Raw genomic sequence first — 12,608 nt, 5'->3', positions numbered from 1 at the left:
TATTTTTTACTACATATTGGCTTATTTAATAAATTTTTGTTTCAAGTTTAGGTGATATCGTTGGGGCTCAGGTGCTTGTGGCTAATTTGGTTGTGGTTGTTGTTGTGGTAGGTATGGCACCTATTTTAAATTTGAATGAGAGTCTTATAGTTCTCTGGCCCTAAATGCACACTACTGTAGCATTTCATGTTAGTGTGAAATTAATCTAGCACTCTAATTAGTTTGGATAATTATTACATATTCTGTCTGCTGTAGCAGGTGAAACAAAAATTTCCTTTGTTTTTTCATGGATACTCTTATTGATCATTTGGTATCTTATTTTGATGACTTCTCTTATAACTTCTTGAAGTGTCTATCTTACTACTTTGACCTTTCATGCCATTCATGCTTTTCATATACTTGGTCTTCATGCATGACTACAGTTGATAGATTCAGATTTTTTCATAACAGAATAGTCTCTTATATAGCAAGTGACTTGATTAAAGGCTTTGGTCTAAGGTCATTCATAATTTTCTGCTATCTTAGAGGTACTTTCTTGGATTATGATTGTAACTATAAACAAAATTATTGTCTTTGCTAAACTTCGACAAGCTAAATTACTCAAAATTTTTGACCGCAATATACTCATTTTGCTTGAGTAAGTTTAAGTTTTAGTTTATTGTCACTTGGTGTTACTTTCTAGGAGGCTTCTGCTTCTGGGGCTTTCTTCACTCGGGAGTGGTGGATCTAAGCACTCTGCTCTTTGATCTTAATCACGGTGAAAGTAGTGAGAAGTACTCGGAATGGTCTTTCTTACTGTGGTTCTAAAGTCTTTTCTGTAAGAGACTTAACATATACATAATCTCTAGGTTGAATGCTATGTACTGGCCCATCTAGCTATTTGCTCCAAGTTCTAGCTACATGTTTTTCAATTTTCTTGAGTTGTTTACTTAAAGCTACCATGTATATGGCTAATGTCACCTCTCTAATGTGGGTAGACATTCCCTTTTGCACTCTATATGGTCTGACATAAAGAATTTCAAAGGAACTCAACTTTTTTTTGGCTCAAGGTTTAGTCCGAATCTGTAACAATGCCAGTGGAAGAGCTTGGGGTTAGGGTAAATTTATTTCTTGCCTCAGCTTTACAATTTGCTGCTTAATCAAATTATTCATCTTCTCTACCTGGCTACTCGACTGGGTGTGGTATGGGGTATGAAGTTCCCAATCTATGCCTAGGTGGTTGCTAATCTGCTGCACTATTTTTGAAAAAAAATGTGATCTTCTGTCTGAAGATATTGCGGCTAGAACTTTGAAGTGTGGTATTATTTCTTGTAATAGTACCTTGGTTACCTCCCAAGCTTTGGCAGTCTTGGTGAGAAAGGCTTCTGGCCACTCTGAAAATGTATCTGTCAATATTAATAAATAGCAATAACCCCCTTTTCTTGGGAGTTTTGTAAAGTCAATTTGCTATTGTTGCCTGGGTCTATGGCCCCTCCCAATTTGGCTAAGTTTTGGTTTGGGGATATTCTTATGGTTAGTCTTGAGGTAAAGGTCACACTGCTGGATCACTTGGGTCATGGTGGCATATAAATTCTTGGTAACAATTCTTTTAGTTAAATAGGTGTTTAGGGCATCGGTTCTTTAGTGGGTTTTCTGGTGTTCCTCCCTCACTAATGACCACAACAAATGATAAGGATTAACTAGCTTCTTGTTAATAGTAGCTCACTCTTCTTTGTCATATGTCCCTTCTTGATCTTGGATTAACTTTCTGTCTTTCTTATTATATTCCGGCTTACCTTCAAGGGAAATTTGTCTATCTGGAATTAGAGCTCCTTCAATGATAATCTTACTTTTTTGCTGCTTCTTTTGTCTCTCTGTCTACCAGCTCATTTCTTTCTTCGAATTCCAAGTTCACTTTCTGATGTGCCCTAATGCATATAATTGTTACTCTTTCAGGCAGCTGAACTGCTTCTAATAGTCGGATTATCTCTTGTGCATGTTTAATGTTTTTCCCCTTGTGAGGTTAGCAGTCCTCTCTCTCTCTAAATGGCTCTATGTGTATGCACAACCTCAAATGCATATCTCAAGATTGTATATATGTTTATTTTCTTCCTTTCTGTAATTTCTAAGGCATGCGCCAGGGCAATTTTCTTGGCTTTTTGTGCAGAGGTCCCTATTGGCAAGGGTCTAGTATGGGTTTGTGGGCCCCAAGTTGGGCAACTCCCTGGGGGCTCCCCTGGCAGGGGAGACCCTCCTGGAGCAGTTCTGTGTCAGGAATGAGAGACGCATTGGACTTTTTCGGTCTTCAGCTTCTGTTTATTGTTATCTTATCAAAACTTCAGCACACTGTCTGCACCAGATTCTGTATGCAGGAAAAACAGCACAAAAATGGCAAACAATCTCGTGTTACAAGGCCTTTTAAGTCTAATCAAAAACTAAACTACCCAATTAAGAAGTGACACCTAAATTATTTTCCTTTCTAACCCAATAACTGACTCCTTAAGACCCACAATGCAGATTTTTCTACCCAATTACAAGATATCACCTAAACCCAAGAAGAAGAAGGAAGAAGAAGGAAGTAAAATGAACTCGAGACAACACCCTATATCCTCCATCTTGAACCCATCTATAACATACAAAAGATCCTAAAACCTAAATTTCTCACCCATGTGACATACTAAACTACACTCTACAATCTATTTCACACTTTTGTGGTTTCTAGTTTACCTTGAGGCTTTGGAAGTTTTCTCCATGAATGAAGGTCAAAGTCAGTGCTCCCCCTGGGGGTCAGGACACCCCAGAGCAGACAGAGAAATATTGCCAGTGCCCTGGGTTTCCACAGTCTAGATTCTATTACTTCTCTGTAGGTAATGACCACATACTCAGCATGTCATTTTCTACTGATTATGTAGCTGCTTCTATTAGTAAACTAGGTCTCTGCATCATCTAAAGGAGTGTCCTTTATGTCTGGGCAGCTGGAGTAATTGCTTCAATATTCTCTAGGCAGTCATGGTGTACTGCTTCTCCCTGGTTTCTGCTGAGAAAAGAAGTTGGATTGATAATATTAGTTACTACTATCTTTGTTGTATTGCACTAAATAGTTTATTTAGTTGTTGTTCTTTTGCACAGGGTGTTTGGTATCACATGATCTCCCCCCTGCTCCCCCCTAAGCCTCAGGTGTGGTGGTCTCTCCCTAGCTTCTCCCCTCTCCTCACCTGTATCCCAATGGATGTGACCCCTCAGCCCCGCCCCCCTTTTCCCTGGGCTCAAACCCCCCCTGGATGATACCTTCGGTTTCTTTCCTTCCCTGGATGTCACTAGATGCCTCAGCCTCTGTTACCCACTGAGGCATCGCCTAGATCTGAGATGGCTCTTAAAATAAATAAGATTTTAGTCCCGAGGAGAACAGCGTCTCTCGTCTTTTGCTTTTGTTCTATGTAAGATCACCCTCGTATTTCAGGGGTTCGGATTTTACATATCTTGTTCTACTATGATGGCCTGGTATTTTAAAAACCTCTGTGGTGACAGCTAGTGCTCGCTCTTTACTTTTAGTACTGTGGACACTGTATGAGACACTAGCATGGTAATTTTCTGTCCCAGGGTGAATTTGTGTGCTTCTTGGATATTTAGCACAACTGCTGCCACATCTCTGAGGTAACTTGGCTATCCTTTGGCCGTTGTATATAGTTGCTTGGGAAAGTAGGCAACTGCCCTTCCATATGGACTCAAATCCTGGGCTAATATTCTTAAGGCAATCCCCTGTTTCTCATGGGAAAATAGAAAGAATGGTTTACTCATGTTTGGAAGTCCTAAAGCTGGAGCTGACATGAGGGTACTCTTTAGCCAATGAAAGGCTTGCATGATCTCCTTTGTCCACTGGAGATCTCTATCAACAATAAGAGAATATAGGGGTTTTATGAGTAGCTCATAGTTATAAATTCATAGCTGGCACCACCTTGCTATTCTTAGAAGGACTTAGAGTTCTTTTATTGTCTGAGGTTTTGGGGTTTGGCATATCACTTCCTTGTGATCTTGCTTTAAAGTCTGTTGTCTAGCACTAACCTCGCATCCCAGGTAGATTACCTTCTGTTTTACTATCTGTGTCTTTTTCTTTGATACTCTGTATCTTCAGAGTCTTAGGAAATTTAAAAGGCTTACTGTCTAGGCCACACATGCCTCCTTTGTCTGAGTGGCTATTAAAAGATCATCTACGTACTGCAATAGCCTTCTTTCTTCTGGTGGAGCTTTCTAGGACTCTAGGTCTTTTGCAAGTTGTTCTCTAAACAGAGTGGGAGAATTTTTAAAACTTTGAGGTAATATGGTCTATGTGAGCTGAGTTTTGCGCCCACTTTTAGGGCTTTCTTATTTGAATGAAAAGATTTTTCTGGCTGGTTTCGTGGATGGGGAGGCAAAAGAAGGCATCTTTCAGATCTAAAATGGTAAACTAAGTTAGCTAAGGTGTTAAGTGGGTTAGCAAAGTATATGGATTTGCTACCACAGAATATAAATCCTCTGTTATCTTGTTGACAGAACTTAAATCTTGTACTATTCTATATGACTTATTAGGCTTCCGAACAGGTAAAACGGGAGTATTAAAATCAGATTGGCATTCATTTAGCAATCTTAATTGCAAAAAGTTCTCAATTATTGGGCTGATCCCTTCCCTGTCTTCTTTTTTCAGGGGGCACTGCTTGATCTTAACTGGTGGTTCCCTTTCTTTAAGTTTGATTCCTATAGGAGGGGCATTTTTTTGCTCTCTTTGGTACATTGGAGGGCCATAATCTAGGAGATACTTGGTTCAATATTTCCTCACTAATTTCTTCTTCGGGTTCAATAGTTGTCAGTATTAAACTTAGCACTTCTATGTACTTTTGATAATTTACTTCTAGAGTAACCTCCCCATCTTTGAATGTGATGGTCGCTTGTAATTGTTCTAATAAGTTTGTCCCTAAAAGCGCCTTTGGTGAATGAGGGATGTGGTGTGGGTATTCTCAGGTCAGTCAGAGAGAAAGAGAAAGGTTTTCTAACCAGGCGACAGCCTGGGAAACAGTTGGGAAAGAATGTAAATAATTCTCTAATCTATCTTGTTATTCACATTGTTTATAGATATGTTCTGCTACTGTGCGTCATTCACTGCACACCAATGGTGTGACATGTTTTTACTCTAAGACCAATGAAATTAGTCTTCTTGATGTTCTCTATATATAGAGCGGTACATTTGAAATAAATGAGAGAGCTCATTTTCTTTGCCTTCTGATCTGGAGTTCTCTGTTCCCGTCCTGCGCAACAGCGTCAATGTGGGACTTCAGGCGGCTCTTCAAAATGCAGTTTATTGTATCAAAGATGTTACAGCAGTCCAGGGTCATAGGTGACAGAGCCTGTGGCTACAGCTGTCAGCTCCAGCTGCAGACAAGCCTGAAGACCCCTTAATTTTGGTTGCGACACATTATATACTTTTCTTTGTTGAGCATCTTAATACAGAAGAAGCAATCTATACCTTTATTTTTACCTATAGCCCATCATAACTACTATAATTACCATATTCATGTTACTATTCTCCAATCACTAAAAGTTAGTATGTTACAGTTTAAGCTAGAAGTTGTTTTTCAGTTTTCTTGCAGTGGAAAATTTGGAGACCTTTTTTCTTCTTGCAACATCGGCAGTCTTGTTTGCCTCTGCTATCTTTCTGCTTGGTAAAAACATCTTGTTTGAGGTAGGTTTATCCTTTGCTCTAAGCTATAAAAACCCCTTCTAACTAACATACCCTTTGCCTTCTTAGTTATCCAGTAAGACTGGCTCAGCAATTCTTTTCTTCTGTATCAAAACTTGCTTTCAATGCTATTCCTTCTTCAGATTCTACATTCAAAAATCTTTCTGCCAAGCATACATATCTGTGAGACTTTCTTGTCAAACTTTCATCATTCCCAACAGGGTATGTATCAAGACTTGTGGATGCCCTACTCTTTCCCCATTCTATATTTTAGAGGTTTGTAAAAATATGCTTTTTTAGATTGACTAGTTGCCCCCTTGCACTACAACATAATCATTCTCAACAGGCACTAAAGCTTTACAGAATTCACAGAATTCACAGAATTACTAGGTTAGAAGAGACCTTCAAGATCATTGAGATCAACCCATGCCCTAACACCTCAACTAAACCATGGCACTGAGTGCCACATCCATTCTTTTCTTAAACACATCCAGGGATGGTGACTCCACCACCTCCCCAGGCAGACCATTCCAGAACTTTATCACCCTTTCTGTAAAAAACTTCCTAATATCCAACCTATATTTCCCTTGATGCAGCTTGAGACTGTGTCCTCTGGTTCTGTCAGTTGCTGCCTGGTGAAAGATACAAACCCCCACCTGACTACAACTACCTTTCAGGAAGTTGCAGAGTGATAAGGTCACCTCTGAGTCTCCTTTTCTCCAGGCTAAACAACCTCAGCTCCCTCAGTCGTTCCTCATAGGGCTTCTGTTCCCAGCCCCTCACCAGCCTTGTTGCCCTCCTCTGGATGCACTCAAGCATCTCAATATCCTTTCTAAACTGAGGGGCCCAGAACTGGACACAGTACTCAAGGTGCAGCCTCACCAGTGTCGAGTACAGGGGAAAGATGACCTACCTGCTCCTGCTGGCCACACTATTCCTGATACAGGCCAGGATGCCGTTGTCCTTCTTGGCTGCCAGAGCATACTGCTGGCTCATGTTCAGCCAGCTATCAACCAGTACCCCCAGGTCCCTTTCTGCCTGGGCACTGTCCAGCCACACCGTCCCCAGCCTATAAGGTTGCAGGGGGTTATTGTGGCCAAAAGGCAGGACTCGCCACTTGGATTTATTAAACTTCAACCTGTTAGACTCTGCCCACCCATTAAACCATTACAAGTCTCTCTGCAGAGCCTTCCTATCCTCCAACAGATCGATGCATGATCCTAGCTTAGTGTCGTCCACAAACTTACTAATCAAAGACTCAATCCCATCATCCATATCATCAATAAAGATATAAAACAGAACTGGTCCCAGCACAGACCCCTGAGGGATACCACTGGTGACTGGCCGCCAGCTGGATGCAGCCCCGTTCACCACCACCCTCTGGGCCCAGCCATCCAGCCAGTTCTTAACCCAGCAAAGAGTGCTCCTGTCCAAGCCGTGGGCTACCAGCTTTTCCAGGAGTATGCTATGGGAGACAGTGTCAAAGGCCTTGCTGAAGTCCAGGTACACAGCATCAACAGCCTTTCCTGCATCCACCAGGCAGGTCACTTGATCATAAAAGGAGATCAGGTTGGTCAAACATGACCTACCCCTCCTAAACCCATGCTGGCTGAGTCTAGTGCCCTGGCCATCCTGTAAGTTCTGTGTGATGACACTCAATATAAACTGTTCGATAACCTTACCTGGTACTGAGGTCAGGCTAACCAGCCTATAATTGCCAGGATCCTCCTTCCCACCCTTTTTATGAATGGGCATCACATTGGCCAGCTTCCAGTCATCTGGAACCTCACCAGTGAGCCAGGACTGCTGGGAAATGATGGAGAGCGGCTTTGCAAGCTCATCTGCCAACTCCCTCATCACTCTGGGATGAATCTCATCTGGTCTCATGGATTTATGAATATCCAAGCGGCTCAGCAGTTCTCTGACTGCCTCCTCTTGGATAATGGGGGGACTATTATGCTCCCTGATATCATCAAGCAACCCAAGAGGACAGTTATCCTGAGGGCAAGTCTTCTCACTAAAAATTGAGACAAAGAATGCATTAAGCACCTCTGCCTTCTCCTCATCTGCAGTAACAAAATTTGCTTCTGCATCTAGTAAAGAACAAAGGTCAGTCTAACCCTTCCTTTTACTATTAATATATTTATAAAAACATTTTTTGTTATCCTTTACAAAAGTCACCATTTTAAGTTCAAAGTGAGCTTTAGCCTCCCTAATTTTTTTCCTACATACTCTAGCAGCCCTCTTAAATATTATCTGAGAAACCTGACCCTCCTTCCAAAGATAATACATCCTTTTTTTATTCCTGAATTCCTCCAAAATCTCTTTGCCCATCCAGGCTGGACATTTGCATTGTTGACTTGTCTTTCGACACACAGGGACAGTCTGTTCCTGTGCCCTCAAGATCTCCATTTTGAGGCATGCCCACCCTTCCTGAACTCCTTTATTTTTAAGGATTACTTCCCAAGGAACTCTCTGAATAAGTCTTCTGAATAAGCCAAAGTCTTCCCTCCGAAAGTCTGATGTAAAAGTCTTATTAATGTTCCTCTTGACTTCACCAAATATTGAGAATTTCACAATTTCATGATCACTATGCCCCAAGCAGCCTCCAACCACCACATCTCCCACCAATCCATCTCTATTTGCAAAGAAGAGATATAGCATAGTCCCTCCCCTGGTGGGCTTACCCACCAGCTGCGACAAAAAGTTGTCCTCCACAAACTCTAAAAATTTCCTGGACTGCCTCTTTTCAGCTGTATTGAGTTCCCAACAAATGTCCAGCAAGTTGAAATTGCCACCAAAAACAAGGGCTGATGATCCAGAAACATTCTCTAGCTGTTTATAGAATGAATTGTCCACCACTTCATCCTGGTTGGGTGGATGATAACAGACTCCCAGTAGGATGCCAGCCTTATTGGCCTTCCCTCTAATCCTTACCCACAGGCATTCAACTTCGTCATCATTAGTTTCAATATTTATGGCATCCAAAGCCTCCCTAATATAAAGGGCCACCCCTCCACCTCTTCTCCCTTTCCTATCTCTCCTGAAGAGCTTGTAGCCATCCAGTGCAGTGCTCCAGCTATGTGAGTCTTCCCACCACGTTTCCGTGATGGCAATTACATCATAGTTCTGCTGCTGCACCATGGCCTCCAGCTCTTCTTATTTGTTGCCCATGTTGCACGCATTGGTATACATGCACTTCAGCTGGGCTGCTGATATCACTCCTAACTCAGGCTTACCACCCTTGGGCCTGCTTCCAGAGAGCCCAGCTACATCCCCTTCCCCCTTCAAACCTAGTTTAAAGCCCTCTCAACAAGTTCCACCAGTTCACAAGCTAAAAACCTTCTACCCTTAACAGAGAGATGGAGCCCATCTGATTCCAGTAGCCCAGGTGCTGTAAAAGTTGCCCCATGATCAAAGAATCCAAAATTCTGCCGACGCCACCAACCCTTGAGCCACTTCTTAATAATGTGAGCTCTCCTATTCCTTTCACTGTTTTTCTCAGCCACCAAAGGGACTGAGGAAAAGACTACCTGTACCCCTGTCCTATCAACTACTTGTCCCAGTGCCCTAAAGTCCCTTTTAATTGCCCTGACACTCCTCTTTTCAATTTCATCACTGCCAGCCTGGAGTATCAGCAGTGGGTATTAATCAGAGAGCTGAATCAGCCCAGGAAGTCTCTCAGTAATATCCCATACCCGGGCTCCAGGGAGGCAGCAGACTTCTCTGTGAGGTGAGTCTGGCCGACATATGGGGCCCTCTGTTCCCCTCAGAAGGGCGTCACCCACCACGATTACCCTTCTTTCCTTTTGTTGCTTTTCGTTCTTTTCTTCTCTCTCCGACTTCCTTGTTTTCGCCCGGTTACAGTTTCCCGGGACGCTGGCCAGGCACTTCCGGGAGCAGCCAGAGAGAGAGAGGCAACAAACACCTTTGTGGGTTCGTTTGATATGGACAGAGCTGTTTAGAGAGCGCGATCAAGACCGGGATAAAGAGACTCAAGAGATTGGACACTTGTTGTGCAGTCCAAAGTAGGTTGTATTTGCCCGATCACCACACGTACAAGTGACCCCGATCTGGGGTCCAGACAAAGGTTTTATAGGGGAAAATAAGAGATAAGTTGAAACCAATAGAACAATGCCCAGTGTGAATACATTATAGGTAAAATCCAATGGGAATAACTCCAGGGGGAAGGATGAATACACGTAAAAATACAGAATAGAAACTCCAGCTTTAGGTTTAGGAAACAGAAACTCCCATTTCAAATTCACAAAGCTTTTTGCTCCGTTTGCGTAGCTGCACGCTGCAACACCTTTTTGATGTTAGAGGTGGTAATCCTTCTCATAGATGAATCATAATTGGGAGGCTCACTGTGAAGATAATTTTCTTCTAAATTTTCTGGTTGACTCTTCAAATCCAGGGCTTCATACCAATTCTGAAATAGTGCCTGGCTGGGGAGTGGGAGTCAGGAGGAATTTTTATTATTACCTCCTTGAGTAGGTACCCACTTCCACTACCCTTCATCTACCAGGTGTCCTTCTATTGTCTGACAGTGAGAGGTACAGGAGTCCTCTAAATCTTGGTGGGCTTCCCTCAAGGATGGAAGGGCTGAACTCCACCAATGTATTCCCCTTTCACTTTCCCTGATACTCCTTAGTCTTTCAACTTCCTCTCTAAGCTTGGCCACCAGTGAAAGGAGATCATTCATCTGTTCAAACCGCAGGAAGGTTTCCACCGCAACACCCCCTGAAACCACTGATAAGCTCAAACACTTCGCACAGAAATGGGTCAGGACAGACGCATCCTTTTTGGAGGGTTCCATCTGATTACATACACTAGTACTAACTACAGTTTTTGATCGCGTACAAACCGTTACGACCAGAAACGCTAAAACCTACCAACCAAGAGAAACAGGACAAGGTTGTGAAATATGGCCTTGCCTCTGTGCAAGTTATGCAGGCTCTCAGGGTGACAAACTTGGACCTGCTTGCTCCATTTGATATCAAGCATATTGCTCAGGCACTGTTTCAGCCTGTGCAATATGAGGTTTTTTTGGACAACTGGGTGCAGGCTGCTGCAAAGGTGTCAGCAAGAAACAGTCTTTTGCCTCAGGAAGACCCTAGGTATGGTGTGGGGGTGGATGCTCTCCTTGGAGAGCAGGCCTTTTCCAGTCCTGATTTTCAGGCTACCTGGGACTCTGCCGTTCTTGAGGAGTGGCAAAGGGTAGGATTTAATGCATTGTTGAAAACTATTTAGACGGCCTCCCCCAGGCCACAGTTTAAAACGATAGTTCAAGGTGTGGGTGAGCCTTTTTTTGCTATTTGCCAAGAGGCTTGCAGCTGCCCTGGAGAAACAGGTTGAGGATGATGCCTTGAGGCAGATTTTACACCAGCAGCTGGCTCGGGTCAACTCGAACAGTGAGTGCCGGAAGATCATAGATGCCCTTCCAGGCAACCCGACGCTGGTGGACATGGTCAATGCATGTGCCAAGATGGGTTCTGTAGACCACAAGGTGTACGCCCTGGCGGTTGCTTCACAGCCAGGCCAGGTACCCTTAGGGGACAGACAACAGAAGAAGAGCAAAAATAAGGGCAAGAGAAAGCAAGGGACAAGCAAACCAACAGGGCCAGGTGCCACCTTCTTGTACTCTAGTGTATTAAAATACAAGTCCTCCGGGCTTCACCCGGGTGCCCAGCCTGTCCGGGGGAAAACCCTCAGAGGACTGGTCCGCGGGGAGGATGTGGCGGGACCCGGATAGCTCCACCGTAAGGACGAGAGGGCTCCGAAGTGGCTTTATTCCTAGAGGCTTTATTTCAGGAGCGTCGCAGGAACAGGGGGGTGAAACGGGGGGCACGGACTCTCCAGAAGGGAGCCAGCTCCGGAAGCCCCGAGGAAAGGCGGGGCTGGGTATTAAGGGCAAAGGAGTAGGAGTGGTTAGGGTGCAGAACAGCCAACGGGCAACGGGTAAAGGGGGGAGACAGAGTGGGGTGACATACAGAGAACTAATCGGGGTACAGAGGAGGAGTGGTATTCTAACAGGAGCCAATGGGGGTAACAGAATAACTGAACTTTCTGGAACTGGGGAGTATGCTAAACCTTGATGGACAGCTCTTCTGGGGTGGAGAGCAGCAGCTGATTTCTAAACTGTTGCTGCCTCCCAAGGGAGAGCAGGAACCCCTCCCACAACTCCCCCTTTCTGATTTATTAAAAAAACATTCCCCAAGTTCCTCGTTAACATTTTCTTAAAGATAGTTAAGGCTACAGAAATTAAGAAAATAATAATCAAAACCCAAATTAAACCTTTAACGATTGGCACGGCCCACCCAGGAACACCCCACTGGGAGAAGGTCTTGTTCACCGCATCCACAGCCCTGGTTTCAGTCTTTAAGTCTTTGACTAACGCCTGGATCCGCTGGATGTTGGCTTGGATGGATGTGCTCTTCGATGTCAGATTGAAGCAGCACATCCCTTCAAAGTCCTTGCAGCTATGGCCGTGGGCGAGCAGCAGAAAATCGATGGCTGCTCTGTTCTGTAAGGTGGCGTGCCTGGTGGTCTCTTCTTCTGCCAAGAGGTCTGATAACACGGCAGACGTAGCGTTGGCCTGCTTACTCATCCAACACCCCAGGTGAGAAATCTCACCGAGGGCTTTCGCTGCCGCGTACCATGGTAGAAAAATAGAAGCGGCAACCCTCTTTCCCTCACTCCAATCATAAATTTCGGAATCGCAATTTGGGTCAAATTCACCATACGATCACTTTTTGCGTGCCAATTGACTTTTCTTCTTCCAATCCAGAATTTGGGTTTTATTGGGGGTTAGCATCGTAAGCTTGCCAAGGCTACAGGGACCCCCTTTGGTATTGGAGGGGATCCCAGCCCACGCCCTGTCCCCACAGATGAGAAACACACCCCGAGGGAGCTCCTT

This window comes from Vidua chalybeata (assembly GCF_026979565.1).
Source record: "Vidua chalybeata isolate OUT-0048 chromosome W unlocalized genomic scaffold, bVidCha1 merged haplotype SUPER_W_unloc_2, whole genome shotgun sequence".
NCBI lineage: Eukaryota > Metazoa > Chordata > Aves > Passeriformes > Viduidae > Vidua > Vidua chalybeata.
Note: the sequence above shows the minus strand (reverse complement) of the source record.